Here is a 5886-nt window from a genome sequence, read left to right as displayed (position 1 = left end):
GGCTGGAGCAAAAATGGCAAACATTATTTTTACAACTTTGTCAGTGAGCCCCTGAATTAAGGACCCCCACCCTCAATATATTCACTCCACAAACTTTTTTCTACTAAGTAAAATAGTATATTGCTATTTTAAAAATGTTTCATTTTTTTAACATTGAAATGGAGGATTTCCCCAATGAAACATCAGAATGAGTAGCCATCCCCCTGACTGTTGCCTGCTTCAATATTGTGGTTGGTGTGTGTGTGCTTGTCAACAATAAAATAACAGAATGTATAAAGGGTTCTGTCAGCCACACATGCTCAGCTGGCTAGAGTCATTTTGTGGTTGCGATGGGCAGCAGATACATTTAATAAATAAATAAAATCCCATCCACAGGAAAGTCAAGAAGACAAAATGATAGAGATGAACAACAAATGAAGCAAGAAAATTGTCCATCAATGTTCTAGGGGTTGCCAGCAGTCTGGACTGAAGCCTTTAACGTTATTGGCAAATCATTTTAGTTAAGGCAGGTTTTTCTAAAATCAGTTTAAGCTTAAGTTGGTATACACACACAGGACAGGAGCAACGTAAGCATGAACTTCAGATATAGTCAAAGGGAGGAACAAAGAAGTGCCTTGTTTGTTATCACTACTCCTAGTGCTATTGGTGGTCAGGATGATAAAAGTCAAAGAAGATGCTTCTAGAACTGCAATTCCAGACTGCTGCAATTCCAGACTTCACTCAAGGGTAGGGCAACTAGGAGTTCATGGAATTTGTTTCCTCAGAAGAACACCTTTTAGGGTTCCTGAAGCAATATAAAAATGTTTTGTTGCCATGATATTATACAAATATAATGTTCAAAAAAGTATATTTACTTTTCTGGGAATATAGCTCAACAGATATTAAGGTTCATCAAATATCAACCAAATAAAATGTAGTCATTACCTTCCTACGCCAAACAGTCTTATAACTCTATGAATTTAGGCCCAACACAAAAGTACCAGTTTGGGGAAGAATACTTTATTTGCCCGAAATAAATTATTTATGAAATATTTTGCTGTTCCTTCAGATTTTTTTCTCAATGGATGCCTACACATTTCAGATCTTGTATGGCTATTCCATGGTAATTTATCTTCTGCTTTCCCTCTTATCTGAGATGGCAATTCTCTTTCTCATCCAGGTCCTAAATCCTTGAAGATACTGTCTTGTGGGTTGCTTGGCAGAGGTTTCACAGCCTAATAAGGTCCGGGCTAGTCATAAATCAAATCTACTTACAATCATAGTTGCTTGTGAAGTCATAAATCAGACTATAATGTCTGAGTAGTGAAGAGTCAGGCAATGATAGTGTCTAAGACAATTTGAGAGCGAACTCCAACAAGCAGTCTAATGAAGTCAGGAAATTTTCATAAGTAAGCCTCTTATAATTGCTAGGTTCGGTCTAGGGATCTGCAAAGGCAGGTACCAACCAGATCAGAACAGGATGTGCCAGTCAGGCCAGGTCTGAACTGATTACCAATCTGAATTGATCACTGATGGGAAAATGTAAAATTGGCTGCCAAGGACTTTGTATGATTAGGTTGAGGACCATGTGCATCCCTAGAACAATTCGCGCATGCTCTAAATATATTTTGTATATTGCAGCTCACATGCATCCCACTGAATATGCATTTACATATAGCTTCTTGAAAAGCTATAGACTTCTGAAGACCTTTTTGGAAGCTATACATTACTGAATATTTGAACCTTTTATACAGGCTCTACTAGGGTTTTGTAATCTATTGGGAAAGATGCTTTGCATGGCCTCTTTTCATGAGATTTGTGCTGCTCAAAGCATTAAGGCAACCACACTCCCCCAAAGTAACTCAGCATGGTTTCTCCAAGCTTTCTCTAATTCATTATCTGTAGGAGAGTATGTTCATGAAAGTATATATCATGTAGTTCCAGAGAAAGCATTGTCTGGGCATACACATTTATGTGCAGACAGGTGGGAATAGTCTTTAACAAAGGCACATGAACTTCCAAAAACATATAGCTGCTTTAATACTATGGAGGGGTGCTTCTCTTGTGCCAATGAACTTTGTAAAGCATGTCTTTTGAATGCTTTCTGTAGTGCTGAAATCTATAGTTAAATAAATATTTCTATGATGATTTTTATACAGATTTAATGTTGGCATTTTCCATTTAATTTTTGAATCAAAAATGCAGTTAATATGTCATCATGCATTTTTTTCTTCAGCAGTTGTGAATTTCTGTAGCTGTAAAGTAAACTATCTCAAGTTATGCTGTTATAACGTATACTCTTTTATGTAGCTTGGTCTTGAATCAACAGTTAAGACCTCTAAAGTATGACAAAGACATGCAAACCTAAAATGCCTAAAATGGTTGTTACACTGAAAATGTCTAATTGATTGTTCACCTCAAAAACTGGTATTTAATGCTTTTTGTGAAGCTTGTTTCTCTTTCTCAGGCCTTGTTAAATTCTTATCCCATCTCAATCCAGAAGAAGAAGAAAATGGCTGATATTCTGTATCTCTGGATGCTGATTTGTCTTATGCCATTTTGGCATGAAATGCACTTGAGATGTCCCACTGGTCTGTCTCTGTCCCATGACAGACTTGTAAACGTATTGGAACCACCAAGTCAATGATGTTCATGTTTGTGCGATTCAGCATGTCTTACAACAGTGGTTCTCAACCTGTGGGTCGGGACCCCATTTGGGGTCGATCGACCATTTCACGGGGGTCGCCAAGCAAGGCTGTCCGCCATTTTTTTTGTCCGCCATTTTTCCCCCTTTTCCGGCGGGTGCCTTACCTCTCTTGGGCTGGGCCAGCTGGTGGTCGGCCTGCTCCATCTCTGCCGCTTGCCAGCTACGCCTCGGCCGGCACAGGGGGCGGAACCACGCATGCGCGGCGCTCCCGGGCAGGGAAAGTCCTCAACTTACGACCGGTTGGGTAGTCCTTGACTTATGACCGGTTTAGTCCTCGACTTACGACTGGTTTAGTCCTTGACTTACGACCGGTTGGGGTCGCGGCATTAAAAAGGTTGAGAACCACTGTCTTACAATGTCAGGACTTAAATACAGATAATAGAAATGTAGCATTTTGGAGCTCTGTGATGTGAATTGGTTTATCGTGGTCTACTAATGAACTAAAATTAAATATATATGTAGTGAGGAAGAAATGTTTCCAATGCTTATGTAAAGTGAATTGAATGAAAATGATAATATTCCATTATTGCAAATATAATACAATATTCTTTTTTCCCTGTAGGTAAAGGAAAACAAGGCTTGATATCTTTTTTCAGCGATAGAAGTAATCTCATTTGTTTTCAGACAGGAGGACTTTCCCTCTAGAAAATTTATGAAAAGATAAAATTAAATGGTAATAAAGATTGTCATTCCTTAAGTACATTTTTATCAGACTCATTCTTTTTTTAAAAAATGAGTGTCTTGATGCAACAACGTTAAAATAAACACTTGCCAGTTTATGATAATTCCATACATTTTTGTAATTCTCCTATCAGATATAAAAAGCCTCTTTCAATCTAAATGCACTCGATGTTGGTGCTTTTATAAAATAGAATTTAGTTTGGGTTTGATAAGTCTTTTTTAAACCATTCCCAGACTCTTATCACACACATTTACTAGACACACAGAGGCAAAATAAGAGGATAGTGTGTATGTGCATGTCTATTTATGTATGTATGTATGTATACATCCTAACATAATACACTCACGCATAGAGAGAGAAAAAGAGAGAGAGTGTGTGCACCGAGGGCTCATTTAATTAATGTGTCTAATTAACCAGAGGAAAATTAATGTTATTTTGTAGCTGCTCCATTGGTTAACAATAGCAGAAGGAAATGTCAGCTGCATTACATATGAGCTATGACTATTGCTTTTCCAGAACAGAAGGTTATCTCAATCTTGCTTTAGTGGTACATGAAATTTGATGTCTCTGTCAATTTTGGGCCAGCAATCTATGTGATTCTATAATTACTTTTGCCACTTTGCTTTGGTGTAATCATTCATTATGAGGCCATGCTTATCTTGTCATACCTTTGTGTCATTAGCAATGCTCTAATGCATTAGTGACCAAACACAGGTTTCCCAGGCAAGTGATTAGAGCCGCTGCACTGCCAGCTCAGTGAGTGATGCTTGAAATATCAGAATTGTTCTACTAATTTCCATCAAAATAATAACAGCGAGATGTCAGCATGAAAAACTGGCGCAGATCAAGCAAAGTACAATGTCTGGAAATGGTGTTGATCTTGACATTGTAATGTCTCCCTTCTGGTACAGCTTAAATGAATTAAGAGCTCATTGCCTATTTCCTTCCACATATAACCTCACACCTTCGTTTAAAAATATAGTAGTGCTACGTTGTTGTGGACAATATCTGAAATACATAATTACATTATAGTTTCCTGGGGTCAGGAGGAATTTACCAAACTGTTATATGCATCCGTGCACACACACAAACACTTACACAATCATTATCAAATGTTTTTATTATGCTGTTATCACTATGCTGCCCATGCATTTAGCCCCCCAAATGGCACTGGAGTAACAGATGGCATAACACTGATGAAGCTGAGCAAGTATAGTCTCAGAATGCCTCCAGCTGGATGGCTGCCAATAAAATTATTTGTCTTTCCTTTCTTCTTTTCCTTCTTAATGAATTTTGTGCAGTAGGGGAAAAGAAAAAATGAAATGATAGGAAAAATCAGGAAGATTGTAAGTGGAATATCATAACCTAATAAAAGCTGGTTCTGGAGATACCAATAATGCACATTTGTGTTGACACTATTCTGAGCTGGGATAGATTTTACCAATATCTAGAAAAGGTCTTCCATTATTGCATCTTGATAAAGAAAAAACTGTGCATATGGTCAGTTGTTGCCATAATTTAGTCATGGCTAGTGGTTAAAAAAGGTATCATGTGTGAGTGGATTTAATAATAATTAACCTTTTCCTTCATTTTGTTTGCTATCTGCTCTGTTGCTTTGGCATTAAGCATCCTCCCTTATACCCAGTTTTACTTCTCTACCCTATGCCCAGTAGGAATTGTGGCAAGTGCCGGATGACCGTGAAGGAGAGGATGGACCAGGATGGCCAGCTGAATTTGAACAATATGGAGTTACCATCCTCTGGTTTCTTGGACATTCATGTCATATTTTTGGATAGGGTTCTACTTGTAGGAGAAGAGCAGGCTGAACTGGATGGTGGGGTTAAATGTATCATCAGTTTGGAAAGATTACATTGCTACACGAGACCTAAGTGCACCCCCTGTGAATTCCATTGACCTTTATCTAGTGCCAATTTAGCCTTGACAGTTAGTTGACTAGATTCTTCTGTATAGGTAGCATAGCAATAATAAACATTTATGTACTGTGAACTCAATGAATACTCCTGGTTATGTGCACCCGACAGTACTCTGCTGAAAGAGCGTGTATTTTATTAGGGACTCATGGTTGTAGTGCACTATTTCTGTAATATTTGTAATGCTTTTGATCATGGTAAACATCAAGTGCCAGGGAAATCAAAAGATCCAGGCAGTTCAAATGGGTATAAAAATTTATTGCAAACTTAAGCTCTCTTCAAGAATCTAAACTACTAATGGTCAAAGCAATTTGGAATTCAAGGTGGGCTGGAATTAGTTCTCTTGTGGGCACTGTTAAGTCCTGGGAATAATGGCGCTTGAGACGATTCATCTTCAACAAGTCTTTATTGTTTGCTCCACTCTACGAACAACCAGAGCAGAGGCACGCAGACCTCTATTTATACCCTCTGATCCCCGGGCAAGTTCAACCAATCATGAGGCGGGCTTTTCCCGCCTTGCGCATGCGCACAAGGCTGGCGCCGCTCAGTCTGGTCCCGGGCAGCTTCTGCAATTGCCCGGGACTCTT

This window comes from Protobothrops mucrosquamatus, unplaced genomic scaffold (genome assembly GCF_001527695.2).
Source record: "Protobothrops mucrosquamatus isolate PMUCROS unplaced genomic scaffold, P.Mucros_1.0 scaffold341, whole genome shotgun sequence".
Classification (NCBI taxonomy): domain Eukaryota; kingdom Metazoa; phylum Chordata; class Lepidosauria; order Squamata; family Viperidae; genus Protobothrops; species Protobothrops mucrosquamatus.
This window is presented reverse-complemented; position numbering follows the sequence as displayed.